The sequence below is a fragment of the Triticum urartu genome, chromosome 1A (assembly GCF_056163025.1).
Source record: "Triticum urartu cultivar PI428250 chromosome 1A, HENAU_Tu73, whole genome shotgun sequence".
NCBI lineage: Eukaryota > Viridiplantae > Streptophyta > Magnoliopsida > Poales > Poaceae > Triticum > Triticum urartu.
In genome coordinates, this window is record NC_141873.1 from 2,961,324 (window position 1) to 2,978,891 (window position 17,568).

Here is a 17,568-nt window from a genome sequence, read left to right on the forward strand (position 1 = left end):
GTGCATATTCGGTTCCCTTATTACTCGAGCAAGATTATAGTAATGTAATTGATGAGTTATGCATGCGTGTGCTAGCTAGTTGCGCGCATCTCCCGTTGATTCTATAGCTACTTTCATCAATGCCATTTATAATGCTTCATTATCAGTTTGATTGACCTCTATTTCTCATAAAGTGCTTGTGGCAGGAACAAGGGAATGATTACTGTGGATACTACGTGTGCGAGTTCATCTACAACGCGACTTTGAAAAATAAGCGGGGCTACTCTAAAAGACAATATAAAGTGCGTAAGCAATAATATTCACAATTTCATTTTATTACACCATCATTTCTGTTGAGTTTCATTTATATATATGTATTAACCCCCTTCTTCAAATGAGACGTGGCAGATGCGGAATGAACTCCTACCACAAGATCACATAAAAGCAATTCAAGAGGAATTGGCGGGATTCTTTCTTGACCACGTCATCAATAAAGCCGAAGAATACCATGTGGAAGTTGATTTCAAATGCTAGGGGATTGTAAGAGATCTTACATATTGTATATGTATGTAGCCAGTAGCGTCGGATAGATAATACGAAAACTTGTTGTTCGACCAATCTCTCGGAGAAGGAGAGGTCGATCACTTCTCTCGGTATGCATGACGAACTTCTGTACTTACTGGTTTCCTTCATTTTCTTACTAGCTAGCGTGTCGAGGGCCTCTCTATGTATAGTACGTAGCGTCGACCAAGAACGGAGATAAGAGAGGACACTTCTCTCTATTAATTAAAACGCCCAAATCCACATTAATTAACACAATATATGAAACTCCTTAATTAACCATACAAAACCCCCAAATCCACCCCCCTTTCAGAAAAAAAAACAAAAACCCTAGCCCCTGAACAACTGACGCGTGGATGCCTATTGGTCCCGGTTGGTGCCACCAACCGGGACTAAATGGCCTCCTGCCTGGGCTCGCAGCACCGGCCACGTGGAGGCCCATCTGTCCCGGTTAGTATAAGAACCGGGACTAAAGGCCTAGGCATTAGTAACGACCCTTTAGTCCCGGTTCCCCAACCAGGACAGATGGGCCTTATGAACCGGGACAAATGGCCCTTTTTTCTACTAGTGTATGACGAACCGTGTGCTCCAAAGTGGTGCCTTCAAGAAGGTTACGACACCAGAGCGCCGTCACCGCCCGACCCGAGGATCAGAGTTTTCCCTGGAGCAACACGACGGGCAATGAGAGCCGCGACGATGCCTTCAAGAAGGGAGAGAGCTTCGCCGCCGCCAGTCCGTCCGAAGATCCAACAGGTTTTCACCCCGGCCAACACTCACCACCACCGGACGCCACATCCCATTGACCATGCTGCCCACACGGCCATGGCCACTGGGCAGCACCTAACCACGGGCTCTGCCCAAGAGCACCGCGGAGCCACCACCAGGGCCGCCGCCCTGGCATCCAAGACCTGGACACCATCTCACTCGAGACCCACCGCTACCCCAACCAAAGATACGAGCAGAAAGGAACCGCCTTTCGCACCCCTGGGCTGCCCCCAACGCCGAAACCCAGAGGTCGGCCAAAATTTGCCTCCATCGACCCGTCCTACAGCCGGGCGCAAGACGATCACGGTCCTGCTGCCGGGTGCGAGACGAGGTCGGTCCTGCTGCCGAGCGTGAGACGAGGTCGGTCCTGCTGCCGGGCGCGAGACGAGGTAGGTCCTGCTGCCGAGCGTGAGACGAGCGATGGACCGAAGTCAAGGGAGGGCCGAACCTTCGACGGAGGTAGCAACCAGTCGACGAGGAGAGGGACAAAGGTCGAAACGGGCCGCCTAGAGACAAGCCGACGCTGGAAAGCCAGCCGCCGCCCCATTCGACCCGCCGAGCTGCTGTGGAGTCAGCACGGCGAAGCCACCACGCCGTCGCCGCCCACAGCCGGGACCGACGCCGCGCCGGGCCGGGGCCCCAAACCCGCGCCGCCAGCCAGAAAAGAGGCGAAATCCGGCCGGCACGTAACACCACCACCACCACCATGCCGACGACGACGAGCGCATCAGCCGTCGCGCGCCGCCGGCAGGCCCTTGCCGCTCCCGGCCCGCGCCGTAAGCAGCCGCCACCGCGCAGATCTGGCGTGCCATCCCCGCCGCCGCAGCAACCACCGCACGCCCCGCCACCAACCACGCCGCCCGAAGCCCGACAGGAACACCGGAGCTGACCACGACCCCGTGCGCCGGCGCGGCGCGATGCCCGGCGCCCACGCCGCGCCCAGGATGGAGGGGCTGCGCCGTGCCAACCCTAGCCACCATGGGAACGCGGGGGCCCCGCCGCCGCCGGCTCCGGTCGGGCTTTGCCCGTCCGAGCCCCAGGGCGGCGGCGGGGGAGGCGGGGGAGGGAGTGGAGGGGCTAGAGGCGCTGGATTTGGATCCCCCCGGTCGCTGTGCGGGGGCGGCACGGGAGGGAGCAGAGGATAATTGATCTTAATTGACCTAGGTTTAGCCCAGGTCAAAAATATCCAACAATCACAACAAGGCAATGGTGGCTTGTGCTTTGACTCTTTTTGACTTGCCTAGCTAGATTTACATGCATTTTCTTCCCAAAATAATATCAGTTGAATTAAATGGTTAAGGGTCATGAATGAAGGGTCTGGTTCAGGTTGGATCTGCCCGTTCCTCGAGAAGAAGACGAACCAGGCTAACAAGGTGTCCTTCTCCAACCACAAGACCAAGAAACAGCAGTTTATCAATCTGCAGTTCAAGAAGCTGTGGTGGGAGGCCGACGAGCACTACGTAAGGCTCAGGCTCTCCACCAAAGCACTCAAGACCATCGAGAAGCACGGCCTCGACGCCATCGCCAACAAGGCCGTCGCCACAGACCTCAACAAGAAATGATCGACACAAGTCGGTTTGAGACCTCCTAGCTATTTGGATCCTCTTCTTGATTTTCTCACATCATCCATTTCAGTGACAAAGAGCACATCACTTTATATGAGAATCACATATTGTTTCCCCTCGTGTGGTGTGCACCGATCAGCTCCAGGAGAAAATCTGGTTTGATCTGGATGATGAGGCTATACGTTTCTTCCAGGATCTCATCAACGAGAGTGTGAGCGCATTGTTCCCTCAAACGGTCGAGACAATCCATAGATGGGCTCAATAATGGCGATGAACAAGTTCTCCTTGTTTGTACATGGTGTGTTTGGTAATGTTCGTTAATATTATTGGCATATAACAATATGCTCTTCCGATGGCCACTGACAATCTCCCTTTTCTTGTTTAATCTCCATTTTCACAGATAACAATGGATACCAGGAAGAGACATTTTTTGAGGAATGGTAAGCAGAGACTGTAAATGGTCATCTGTACCTGCTTGGATACTTCTAAGTTATCTGTGAATGTGTCTGTATTAAACGTGGCTCGTGCGTAATCTAATCAGAAGAGTATATGGTGTACTAGAAGTGGCAGCAATGTGTTGATAAGACTGGAATAGAAATGCTAAGAACTGTGTGCTGATGCCTGATGAAATGCTAGCAGCATACTTGTATTTCAAGTGTGACGTGCCTGAATCGGTTTGAGACCTGAACCTGGTGTCATGACTGTGTGCTGATGCCTGATGAAATGCTAGCAGCATACTTGTATTTCAACGCGGAGAGCAGTCAAATTATCGTGCTTACCAAGTCGAAAAAAGCTGCAACATTTCTCAGCGTGAGATAATTAGCACTCACAAGTTGTCAAAATTGGATTCGAAAGTTCGTGGCGTGGTAAATACGTCCATGGAGCTGATATCTTTATCCTCATATTGCTTGTCTGATGGCTGCATGCATCCATGGAAGATCATTTGCACTTCATTGTGTTGGGAGAGTCGTGAGTTCTGAGACTTTCGATGCGTGTGGGCGACTTCAAATGTTGTGTGTGTGTGACTGCTGCGTTGTGGGCATCCACAACCACCTGGCTAGGGATAGCCATTTTCTTTCTTCTGTTTGGTTGAGTAGAATGTTAAGTGGTTGCAGATAGCCATTTGTGTGTTTAGTTCGAGGGCTAAGGGGAGAACATGTTGTTGTTGTGATAACCACTTTTCTTGAGGTGGTGAGATTACTACCATTTATTCAGGCAATTTGAGCAACAAAAGTTCTCGGCTCTGATTTGGGAATATAAACAGCAGCTCGGTTTCATTGATCATCTTCACTGACAGTAAACAAACGGACTTATAATGTGGACTACTGGGTCTTATCTGAACATAAACTAGCAGAGGCAGTTAAATTGACTAGTGCCAAATATAATCTCAGATTTGGGGAAAAACTCAAGGAGCGGGCACAACACGCATAGCACGGCCGGCCGGAGCAGCAGCAATCAACGCACGACGCACGGCCGGCCGGAGTGCAGGACGCACATGCAGCAAACCAAACACACCTTGCATCATCTTGATGCAGATACTCGGTGTACTTAATTTACATGATAACAACACTTGTAACAGGAAGGAAGGAACACATCTTCCTGGGGTACGCTTAATATAACCAGTTTTATACATCAATTTCCGTTGCTTTGGCTCTTACACTCTTGCATAGCTGCATTTACGTGTAATTAAACCATAGTTGTCGTGTGTGATTATCTACTTGCCACATATAGTCAAACAATAGTTGCTATGTGTGTTTATCTAGTTGCCACGTGTGGTTAATCATAGTTGACATGTATGTTTACCTGATTGACACGTACGTGCAACTGCAGTTGCTGTCTAGCAAACAAATCATAGTTGCCATGTACGCGCAACTGCAGTTGCCATCCAACAACGTACGACTGTCGTGTTGGCGAAAAGCAGTTCGCCCACACGAGCGTGGACTAGGTGATGGCTGTGTGGGCATCGCCCACATAGCGCAGCTGGCAACCGCGTGTTGTGGGGCATGTGGGCGACCTCTCCAACGCCCACACACCGGCCTTGTCCTACGTGGCACGCGAAAACTGCCTCGGTGTGTCAAGATTCATGCAAACTTAACTGGACGGTGATCCAGGTGTGTGGGCGAGTTGCAATGTTGCCACACGTGTGGGCGTTAGTGTTTTCAATGTTTTAAGGGAGTAAAGTTACACTTACCATATGAAGTGAACTTTAGCATCTTTTTTTTATTGTAAAACCTCAATACAGGAAGGCTGGGTGCTATGCAGGGTGTTGCACAAGAGCAGAACAACGTGCTCTGCATAGGCCACCATCTGAAGAAGAAGCCTGCACATTCTCCAGTGAGCTGGACCTTCTGGCTGTGGCACCGCTCAAGCCCCTCACCGTTGCCTACAACGCCTCAATGGATCAGTGAGTTTCGGGGACATGCTGGGCTGGGACAACACAGAAGAAAGTCATCAGGACAGCTCTGAGCAATTCAAGGCTGGAGTTGCCTCCAAACTCTGAATCTTGTTATCAGATTACTGTGCTGCTAGTGCTAGTGACTGACGTGTGGTGGTGACTACTCCCTCCGTTCTATAATATAAGATGTTTTTTGGCACTAGTGTAGTGTTAAAAAACGTCTTATATTGTGGAACGGATGGAGTAGTAATTAGACGACATATTCTTTGTAATGATCTTGGAGTTGTGTTGGACCATTGGCTGATGCAGTGTCTGTTCTTAGGATTTGATTAAGTTAGCTCTGATGCAGTAGGATTAGATTAGTGAAAAAGGCTTGGTATAGCATTTGTGCATAGGATAGCTGAAAAACGTCCTCTGTTAGTTTTACTCTTCCTTCCCAAAGGGAACAATTAGGCCATGTGTGCAAAATACTAGAGAGCTGACTTCGGTTTCTCCACAAAGGCCCTCGAAATGGAGTACTGCTCACAGCAGCACCAAGCCAGCAACTTGCAGAAACACAAGCAGAAATCAATCTGGACGCAGAAATATCTACCACACAGTACATTTATATTGTGTGTTACTGATAGGCAAAAGTAGACCAACATCAAACTCCTTCACACTGAATACTGAATACTAATGACAAATGAAATTAAACAGTATGGCCACCAGGGTTGCAGAAATCACACCGAGTACGTAATACTGAGCACTGAGCAGTCGCAAATCACAGCAATGCATTATATTTTCATTTGATGGTGTAGTCAACATGCATCATCAGAAACCCAAGAGAATATTTGTATTATTGTTATTATAGTATACACCAACAGAGACAGAGTGATCAACTGACCATATAAATAAATAAACAAAGCGATACATAAGGCATTATGAGTTTACGACTAGGAAGACAATCCAGCATCAGAACATCATCAACAAACAACGTAATGATTCGGGCAATAACTTAGACAGATATATTAATCTCGTGCTCGACGGATCTGCCTTCACCAGCATCGTCGCCATCTTCTTCTTCCTTGGTTTCGGGAGGCTCCGGCTTCTGATACCTATCAGCAGACGTCTCCATCCCCATGAATGACAAAAGGAACCAAACATAAGAGAGCAGCTCCGGACCTTCATTCATGTTCTTGGCGTGCAAGTACGCCCTACACCTACCGGCAGAGTAGCATAACATCTCTACCCATACCCCCTGGACCACCTCCCACCTCTCCCCTTCATCGTGCAGCTCCATCAATGCTTCAGCAAGCCTGCATGCATTGGGAACCAAAGCTCCTATCTTGCTGGCCAGTGACGAGGGAGGCTGTTGCGCCCTGTGAAGAATTCCCTGTGCAAGTCCTCTTACGTCCGGTCCTAACATGCCACCCATCACGATCTCGACATCATCACAGGCAACGGTGAAGATACCATTCCTGGTTCCGAGCATCAACATCTCAGGACGGATGGAGAGCAGGTAAGCCATGTAGTTGGATATCACTCTGCTTCGTGCGGCGAGCTCTTGGCCGCGACGGGTTGTGCTTTGGTGATGAAAGCAGAGGTCGGTGGCGATGTGCCAGAGAAGGACGCTTCTATCGAACGCCATATTCAAACTCCACCCCAGCCGTTTGTAGCCACCTAGACGATGCTTGTTCAGTGTCCATTGGCCCCTATGGCTGTTGAATCTCTTGTAGCTAGCAGCGTCGTGGATGTATCCTGTCCACCCATTCCTCACGTATCCAAAAACCAATTCTGTAATTGGGATTAAGGATCCTACTGGTGCATGTTGTATATAACAATGCATGTTAACATAGTCCTTGCAGCAGACAACTGTGGAGAGCTTCATCAAAATAGTGGGCCTCTTCTTACGAGCACAGAACGACCAGAAGCTATATTGGGGAACCTTGACATATCCAAAGGCAACGATCAAAAGACTGCTCAAGAGCAATAGGAAATCCAGATGCATGGTACAAAAGAACAAGATGTAAGTTATCTTGACATCTGTTGCGTTGTAGTCATGATATTTGTGGCTTGTGGAGAAGAGGATGGCAGAAGCTAAGGTCAGGAATGGAAGCAAGAGATGCAAACATAAGCCAAGGCCACTGGCTATCATCGTCAGTTTTGTGTAGAGGGATCCAAATGAAAAACTGAGTAAATATTATGAGATCTGACATGCATGTTGAAACTCAAAGACCATTAAAAGATGTAGGATCTTAATCCGACTAGAGTACGGAGTTGATATGTCTACCAGTAGCCTGTAGACATAATTTTCCATAGAGTCATTAGCTAGTTTTCTCGCTTTCTCTTGATCACCTGCTAACTCTGACAGCATTACGCACCTGCTTGCTTTTTGTATAAATTCTTGAAGCGGAATGTCCTTCTCTTCGACTGCTTCTTCTTGTCTTCCGCCTTGGGAAAATTCATATCCAAGACAGGAAGTGCAGCATCCACACAAAAGTGCAACCAGACCTTATTCCCTTCGTGCGGATGGGAAGGAAGAGGCGACCATGCCACTGATACCGGCGTTCTTCAGAGCCCATGGCTTCTGGATGGACCTGATAATCCCAACGACGAACAACAAGATTGCGGCCTGCAGTAACCTCTTCTCCCCGGACCACGACGTGCAGAACACGTAGAGGGCGACCGTGACCTGGGACACTGCGGTTATGGCATGCCGAGTCCACAGCTCGTTGTCTTCGATGTTGTAGGCGGTCATCGCGTGCTGGCCCCCGAGGTGGATGAGGAGGACAGGCGTCCACAGGACCTCGAGGCCGCTCCCATTGGCGGGCAGCTGCTTGTGGCGGTTGAAGAGGGTGGCCAGGGCATATATTGCCAGAGCATCCCCGCCTAGGTAGGCAAGCCACATGAACATCCTGAGCCAAGATGGAAGAACCCACCTGCGCACCACGGAGGAGAAGAAGAGGAAGTACTGGATGAAGAGGCTGCCCAGCACCAGAACGCGCAGCTGCCACTCATCCCACCATTGCACAGCGCCAGAGAAACTCATACTTTGTGTGTGTGTGTGTGTGCGTGTGTGTCTTGGTCTTCTGTACAATGTGCAGCAAGAGATGTAGCCTTCCTCTTCTTCTTCCGACTCCGATGGTCAGGTAGGTAGACAAGATAGATGCATGCCCTCGAAACCAAGAGCAAAGGAAAAGAAAAGAAAAGGGTGTTGTGTGCCTCGCGTGGTGGTGATAGCTAACGTGCTCACGGAGATGTTGGTACATCTTCATTCCTTTAGAGGATTCCCCTACTTTACTTTTTCTGCTTACACGTATTCCTTGCTTGTTGGTGGTGATCACTCACTGATACTATATTAATAAACTGTCCTGATGTTTTTCCTTAGCTCATATGAAAATGTTATGTCTTGATGTTTTTCCTTAGCTACTTTGTCTTTTTTTCATATTTCTGTATTGAGAATATCAAATATATCATTTTCTGGGACTCATAAAATGAATCAATGTACTTTTTCACATACTTATTTTTCTAAAAAAAAATCCAGATAATTTGTTTCTAGCTTGGAGGCATGAGCCCTGCCCAGACACCAGTCTTTTAGACCGGACCTATCGTGCTAGACAGCCCTGCCCATGTTGACACTAAGGGAGAAGTAAGATGGTGACATTGATCTCTAGAAAAATACTGATCCTGCTAGTGCAAAATGATTTTTTTCCCCATGACACTATAACTGTTTTATTTAACACGCCTTTTACTGCTGCAGCCAAAAAAAGAGAGAAGAACTGTATTATAGCATCATAAGTATAAATTCTTACTTTGGGTGTATGGTCATCATCTTCTTGGTGTACTTGCCATACGTCGACATATACTCAGACAGCAGAGGTAACATAGTGAAGGATAGAACGGTGCGATACCTCAGCGCTAAGTATGCCTATGTTTCTCTTATCCTTTTTCCAGGTTTCGGTGGGAGTCAGGAAAAGGTTAGATTTCTACCGATCTCGATTCTTTTGGCAGAATGATGAGCTCAAACGAAAGTATAGGCTTGCTAAGTGGGATATAATCTGTAGGCCAAAGGACCAAGGGGGTCTAGGTATTGAAAATTTGGAAGTCAAAAACATATGTCTCCTTAGCAAGTGGCTATTTAAACTGTCGTCTGAGACGGAAGCTACTTGGGCATAGATTTTGCGTAATAAGTATCTTTATACTAAAACCTTGGCCCAGGTAAATGTGAGGCCTTCCGACTCACCTTTTTTGGAAGGGTTTGATGAGAGTCAAACAACTTTTTTTCAACAACTCAAAATTTATTGTCGGGAATGGTGCCACTACGAGGTTTTGGGAGGATACGTGGCTTGGGGAGACTCCCCTTGCACTTCAATATCCTACTTTGTACAACATTGTGCGACGTAGAGAAGCCTACGTTGCAACTGTTCTACAATCCACTCCCCTCAATATTAGTTTTCGGAGGACGCTAGTTGGAAATCGTTGGGAGGCCTGGCTCCACCTTGTTAGACGTTTAATGGAGGTCCGGCTGACCCAGCAACCAGATCAGCTGTATTGAAAACTTACAAAGAACGGTATGTTCTCGGTTAAGTCTATGTATCTGGATGTCATTAACTCTAGCGTTGTTCCTTCCTCGATTCACGTTTGGAGAGTAAAGGTTCCCTTACGTATCAAAGTGTTTATGTGGTTTGTGCATAAACAAGTCATTTTGACTAAGGATAACCTGGCAAAACGCAACTGGATGGGCTCTTCTAGGTGTAGCTTTTGCGATCATAACGAAAACATCAAACACCTATTTCTCGATTGTCCGTTGGCTAAGATTCTGTGGCGGTCGATTCATATTGCGTTTAATATTAATCAGCCCACCTCTATCAACATGTTATTTGGAACATGGCTTGATGGGGTTGATTCCGATACTGCAAGACACATTCGTGTTGGCGTTTGTGCTTTACATTGGGCAGTATGGAACTGCAGAAATGATTTAGTATTTAACAGATCAACAAACATTCACTTTTTGCAGGTTATCTTCAGGGCCACGGCGTTCATCCGTATGTGGTCGCTACTCACTCCGACGGAGGCCAGGGAGCGTTTGGTTACTGTGTCTACCCGATGGGAGATGGTAGCGCGGGATATTTTCAACCGGTTTGGATGGCGGTCATGTAATAGGATAGGCATGTAGTGCTCCTATTGTGTTTGCCAGCCGGTTGTGGCTTTGGGCTTTAGATCTTTTGAGCTTGTTGTTTATTTTCGAGCCTCGATACTTGACGACTTTATTACTGGATTTTATTTTTAATAATATGAGCCGTATGCATCTTTCTGATGCAGAGGCTAGGGTAAACCCGCTTTTTGAAAAAAAAAAGGCATGAGCCCTGCCCAGACACCAGTCTTTTAGACCGGACCTATCGTGCTAGGAAGCCCTGCCCAGGTTGACACTAAGGGAGAAGTAAGATGGTGACATTGATCTCTAGAAAAATACTGATCCTGCTAGTGCAAAATGTTTTTTCCCCATGACACTATAACTGTTTTATTTAACACATCTTTTACTGCTGCAGCAAAAAAAGAGAGATAGAAGAACCGTATTAGAGCATCATAAGTATAAATTCATACTTTGGGTGTATGGTCATCATCTTCTTGGTGTACTTGCCATACGTCGACATATACTCGGAGAGCAGCGGTAACATAGCGAAGGATAGAACGGTGCGATACCTCAGCACCAAAGTAACAATGGGTAATCGTTTATGAAGCCAGTGAGCCAAAGGAGTGTGGATTTTGTGCTGAAGAAATGGAAGGCAAGGTGGATAAGAATTCAGATACTAGAGCAGGTTTGTCGACCGGCATGTCCATCTGAAACATGTTTTTCATCAATATGAAGGCGAGACCAAGGATGCTCGCAAACATCAACTTGGGGTAATTGTTTGTGGCTTGCAGAAGCAATATTGCAACAACACCTATGCACGTGAGCAGCGGAAACAACATTGCCGCCAGAAAGGGCAGCGCCAGAAGTTCAAGAGGTAGTTTGGCCATCATGCTAACAAGGTTACCAGCAAGGCCAAGAAGTGTGGCAATTGTGTCGAGGACACTGTATTCTTCATGCACATTCCCATCACCATCAAGTCGACGCCAATGGTTATGATGAATAACCAAGTGGGACACTCGTTCTGAGAGTGCCGCGCCAGTGCTGCCTTGGAGAGGAAGAGGCCCATGATAAGCACCAGAAGTGATGCCCCCATCATGCACACCATATAGACAAGGTGACCATGAAGTGTGGCCATCATGTTGGAGACACTGGAAGGCGAGGTGGAGGTGAATCCCAAGATCAGAGCAAGCCACATCACATCCTTCAGCACGAAGAGGAGGACAATGGTGACCGAGGCCGCCAACAATCTGTATTTCTCCTTGAATCTCGGGAAGGTGGCAGCTGTGAGCACCAAACACCACAGCCTCATCATGAACACAATATAGACTAGGTATCCAGTGAGACCATGAAGTGTGACCATCATGCTGAAGAAGTGGGTATAATCCGGGATAGGCACTCGTATACTCCCGGAGTATATAACAAACACAGTACTCCTCTGTGTGTGTACATGGGACCTTTCACCTTTGTGGAGACCTAGTCAAACAATCATATAGTGGCCATCATTTACTTGGTAATAACCCAACGCGTCATCCATCACCACATGGATAGACAAATACTTTGTGTTTTCTAATAGATGTCATGTTTTTTATTCAATACATGATGATTTGTAGAACTTGCGGCGATTCGGTTTCCTATGATTTTTGGAATCCTGAGTCCTGATACCGCTCCATGGTTAATTAGAGTGCACTGCATATGCTCTCTGACACGGCATGCCCTGTTTTTTTGGTTAATTAACTATCCTACCTAGGATAGAGTAATGTATGCAAGTAAATACTGCACCATATTGCACATAATTAACTAGTGTGTGTGGCAATTGGGCACACCTCCTAACGTGTATATACCAGCTAATTAAGCTAAGCGGAGAATTGGAGTATGTCTCAACCAACATTGAGTGGGAGGCAAAGCTTTCACGGTGACCTACACAAATCATAAATTTTTCAAGGAGCAAAATCACTGAGGATGGCTAGAGTTGTTCAAAAGTGGGTCCCTAAAGGGGACGCCAACACCGCCTACTTTCAGGCCATCATCAATGGTCTGCCGACATCCGCAACACGATCCCGCTATTGTGGGAGGGCGATACCCTTATCCAGCGACCTGCCGACATCCTGTCTCACGTGAACGGCTTTTACAAAGCCCTCTTCGCTGCCTCCCCTCGGGGAGGCCTAGCCCTAGCTGCTAGCTTCTAGCCGGCCGATCAATGCGTCACGGCGGAGGAGAACGCTGGCCTCACGGCCCCATTCTCTAAGCAGGGGGTTTGGTTGGCCATTAAGGGTATGAACCGAAACTCCGCGCCGGGCCTGGGTGGCCTTTCGGTGAAGTTCTTCCAGACTTTTTGGGGTGTGATCAAAACTAAGGTGATGGCACTCTTCGAGGAATTCTTTCGAGGCACGTGCGACCTTCGCCGCCTCAACTATGGGGTCATTACTCTAATCCCCAAGGTCCCTGGCGCGACGGATATTCATCAATTTCGGCCGATCGCGGTGATCAATGTGATTTTCCGCATCTTGGCAAAGGGGTACACCAATAGGGTGACCCCTTTGGCCAACCGCATCACCCACCCGAATCAGTCGGCCTTCATCCAGGGCAGGTGCATCCTCGACGGAGTCCTTGTCTTTCACGAGGTACTCCATGAGGCCCGCGCCAAGCACCTGAAGGCCGTCTTCCTGAAGATAGACTTCCATAAGGCGTACGACACTGTTAGTTGGCCTTTCCTTTAGAAAGTGTTGATCAGGAAATGCTTCGATGACTGCTGGGTCATGAGGGTTATGCAGATGGTCTCCTCAGGTCAAACCGCCATCAACATCAACAGGGAGATTGGCCCTTATTTCCCCACCTTATGTGGGGTCAGGCAGGGCGACCCGTTCTCACCTTTCCTGTTCAACATGGTGGTGGATGCGCTCGCGGCCATCCTTGACGAGGCAAAGGTTGCTGGCCACATTCGGGGAATCACCCCCCACCTGGCCGGTGGATATGGAGTATCTATGCTCCAATACGCCGACGACACCATTATTATGGTCGAAGGCTCCGCGAACGACATCATGAACCTCAAGTTCCTCCTCCTCTGCTTCCAGCACCTGTCGGGTCTCAAGATTAACTTCGACAAGAGTCAGGTTATGGTGTTAGGTTACTCGCCTGAGGAGGCTCAGAGTATTTCCAACCGGCTTAATTTTGCCCATTGGGTTCCTTCCCCACTACCTACCCGGGGATCCCCATTAGTGACTACCGCCAGACTGTTGCTGATTTGAGACCATCGGTGCTCAAACTGCAACACCGCATGGAACCCTGACAGGGTAGATGGCTCTCGAAGGCGGCCAGGACCATCCTCATAAACTCCAACCTGCCCATCCTCCTGTTGTTCATTATTAGCTTCTACAGCCTTCCAGAGACTCTGCACCATGAGATTGGCACGATCCAAGGCTGCTTCTTCTGGGCAGGCGAGGGTGACAAGCAGAAATATCACATGGTTCGATGGTCCGAGATCTGCAAGCCTCGTGACCAAGGCGGCCTTGGGATTATGTCGTCCAAACGCATGAACATCGCCCTTCTCGCTCGCTGGTTATGGCGGATCCCCCAAGGTGAGGGCGGTCTCTGGCTGCAGATCATTCGGAATAAATATCTATGCCGCCAACCCCTTGCTTTCTACCAACGGACTGGGGGATCCCAGTTCTTGCAATCCGTCATACAACTGCTTCCTGTCCTTCGGATTGGGACCTCTATCGCGGTAGGGACGGGCTCTAGTACCCTTTTCTGGTTTGATAGGTGGGCTGGCGACGCCCCCTTTGCAGCCCGCTTCCCGGACTTGTTCGCCATCGCTATGGACCCTCGGGTCTCCGTCGAGACGGCCCTTATTGACTTAGGGCGCCTTGCCTTCAGGTGGTTTTTCGGGCCCCTAGACGTGAACGCGTGGCACGACCTCCTGGACACAGTTGCGCTACATGAGCCGGACCTCTGTCGGCCCCAAGACCTACTTTGTTGGCGCTTAGAGCCTTCGGGCAATTTCTCGACCAAATCCCTCTACATGGACATTGCTCCCTCCCCCGCCCCAGAACCACTGATAATGATCTGGGAAATCAAGCTCCCCCTAAAGATCATGATCCTTCTCTGGCAATGGATCCAGGGCCAGGTGCCATCTAGAGTGGAGGTGCTTAAACGCAATGGCCCCGGAGATGGGATGTGCCCCCTGTGTGGGACGCTCGAGGATTCCAATCATATCTTCTTCTCCTGCATTTCTGCTCAGTTCCTGTGGAGTTGCTTCCGCGAGGCGCGCGTTCAGTGATCGTTGGTGCAACACCAACTTCCCAGATCTCTTCGCCAAGGTTCAAGCCTCACCGCAGCCTGGCCGCCACATTAGGTGGCTGGCGGTTGGGGTCCTTGCGTGGACGCTCTGGACGATCCGCAACAAGCTCGTGATTCAACGCATTCCCCTTCGGCGCTCGACTAACGCAATTTTTAAAATGTGTGGTTATTTGCAGATTTGGCGGCCGCTTAGCTGTCCCCAGGATCTCGACGCCATCAACAACATCATCGCTTCCTTCCGTGTGTTGGCCATCCGCTTGGCACCACCGCTCCCTCCATCACCCCCAGAGCCGGATTAGATCATGTAGTCTGTAGTCTGTGGCCTGCCTGCGGCTTGGCCTTGTTGTTCTGTGTTGGGCTTGTTGAGCTGTGCCCTCAGCAAGCAGAACCTAGTACTTTTCGTCATTTTCGCTTTCTGTCTGTGTGTGTGGGTGTGAACCTGATTGTATTCGTTGGCTATGGTGGTTTGATTTATTTATAAAGCAGGGTGAAAGGCTTTTTCGATTAAATGGTATACGTCTAGTTACACAGCAATATACCAGGCGCAAGCCAAAAGTTAGCAAATCCTCCGCAACATCATCATCATACAATGGCAACCAACACATTGGCTCGGTCCCGCACCCTAATCTTTGAGTCCTGAATCTTCTTCTTTCTTTTTAGAAAATTGAGTCGTGACTCCTGGTAATATATCAGAATAGAACAGTGTGGACTGAATCCTGGTAAAATAAATTTGGGGGAAAGGGGTTAAGTTATATTGGTTAACCATCCTAGCGTGGTGTGAAGGAATTCTTTGTTGGTCTACTCTCGTCTCGCCTATCACTAACATATGTACTAGATGCTTCTGCAACTTGGTGTTCTATTTATAACGGTATATATGGATCCCCAGTCTGCTGACGAGGTTTATCTTGATGGATTTGTGCAAATTGGTTTAGAAATTTGTGTGTCAAGGCGTGACTTGTGATGGTGCAGATGGTTGTGGCATTCTAGTATTTTTGAGCGATTTCTTCGCGAGATGCGGCGTTGCTATTCCTTTTTTTCCTTTTAAGAAAAGAATTATTTTCTTTTGGGTGGTTGAATGAATGGAGAGAGAGAATTAACAGCTGGCTAGTGAGCACATATCAAGGATTTGTAAAAAAAATGTTGATACTGTGGAGTCTCTGCACCCTCCACCGGCCCTGCCGCTGTCTTTGCCGAGGGAGCTCCTTCCCGAGACCTGCAAATCAGGTTCCTCACTACGACTTGGACCATGGTCTTCCTTTACTGCCCTGCTGCTGAGACCTTCTGTTCCGGCCTTTGCACCTGAGCTGTTCGATGAAATGCCAAGGACGATGATGATGTGCGAAGACCATGTCACTTGTCACGAGTGTTGGCTGCCCATGCCGATGTCCAAACCAATCGTTGTTGTCTCGGCTACTGCGAAAAATAAAAAAGTAGTCAACAAAGTAACTCACCACACCACACATATGGATGTCGACATGTGTGATGTAAGGTCTTTTCCATTCGAACGTATATAAGTACAACATATAACAGCGCTGAAGTATTCTTTTCCCTCGAGCGTTTTCATGTTCCATCGTTGGATGCTATATCGTTCCAATTTCTCCCATCATTTTGGTCAGACTATGAGTGCTCTTATACATGTACAACTTATATTAGTAATGTGCTAATCTTGGATCTAGATCGTAAAATGATGCTTAGCCATGTGCCGATGGATGTTGACATCTCCTCGAATGCCACAAGCTTCTCTCTCTAGTTTATTAGCGTAGTAAGCATGACAAACGTCTTTCATTTGGCTCCTAAACTATGCTTAGAGTGGGTGGTGTTTTTCGATAAGGGCGCCAAGTGGGTGGTACTTGGTAACTGCGAAAACAATAGACCTGCCGCAGCATGTGATACGTAATTAATTAACTGGTGATCAGTTGTCCTTGTGTCGACATCATTGAGTGATTCCATGCGTGATTTTCACAGGAAGCTCATCCATCGTTGAGTGAACAATTTCTGCATGATTAGAATGAATGTCTTCCGCCGCCGCCGCCGCAGGTCCGCCTCCTCTCCGGTGGCCCTAGGGCCATGGAGGCGCGGTGGATCTCGGCAAGGGCTGGCGGGAGGGCTTCGTTTTTTGTCGTTTTTTTCAGTTTTGTTAGGGTTTGTGTCCTGCTCAGGAAGACGAGACGACGGCGGCTCCCTGTAGATGGAATAAAGGTCTCCCCGTCTAGCCCCCGTTCCGGCGGTGCGTCTAGCATCGTTGGTGGGCGTGTGGAGGTGTGTCTCCGGCGGATCTATCTTTGGTGGATTTGCTCGGATCTCGTCGTTGTTCGTCTACGTTCGTGTGTCTTTGGATTGGATCTTTCTGATCTACGCTATTCTTCATCTGCGGCCGTTGCTGTTCTGGTGCGCTGGTCCTACGGGGCCTTAGCACGACGACTTCCCGACTGTCTACTACAACAAGTTGTGCCCGACTTCAGCGATGACGGCGGCGCGCCTTCGGCTCGCTTCAGTGCTGGTAGTCGTCGTTAGGTGGTCTACGGATCTGGATGTAATTTCTATTATTTCTGGTATTCGTTGTACTGCCATGATTGAAGATGAATAGATCGGAAATTTTTTTGAAAAAAAAAATGAATGTCTTCAGCAGCTAATTAAATGGGAATGGAATGTTACCAAATATCCATATACTTGCGTCCCGCAAAATACCTATAATGTTTTGAGGACCACGTCCATCACCATCTTCACTGGGGTTGCCTCCGGCTCCATCAAATCACTGAGCTCCTCCCTCATAAACTCCTCTTGCAACTCGCTACCGAAAACCATGATGAGGTCACTGTGTGGAGCAAGGCTAGGTTGTTTGTCCAAGTGGTCGCCGGCTTCTACATCGTAAAACACCTCCTATGTCAGTGAGT

At 48.4% G+C, this 17,568-nt stretch overlaps 1 pseudogene; it reads right to left on the reverse strand.

The window, feature by feature from the left end:
* Positions 1–6,229: 6,229 nt before the first annotated feature.
* Positions 6,230–8,421, reverse strand: LOC147988161 (uncharacterized; annotated as a pseudogene).
* Between the last annotated feature and the right edge of the window lie 9,147 nt (positions 8,422–17,568).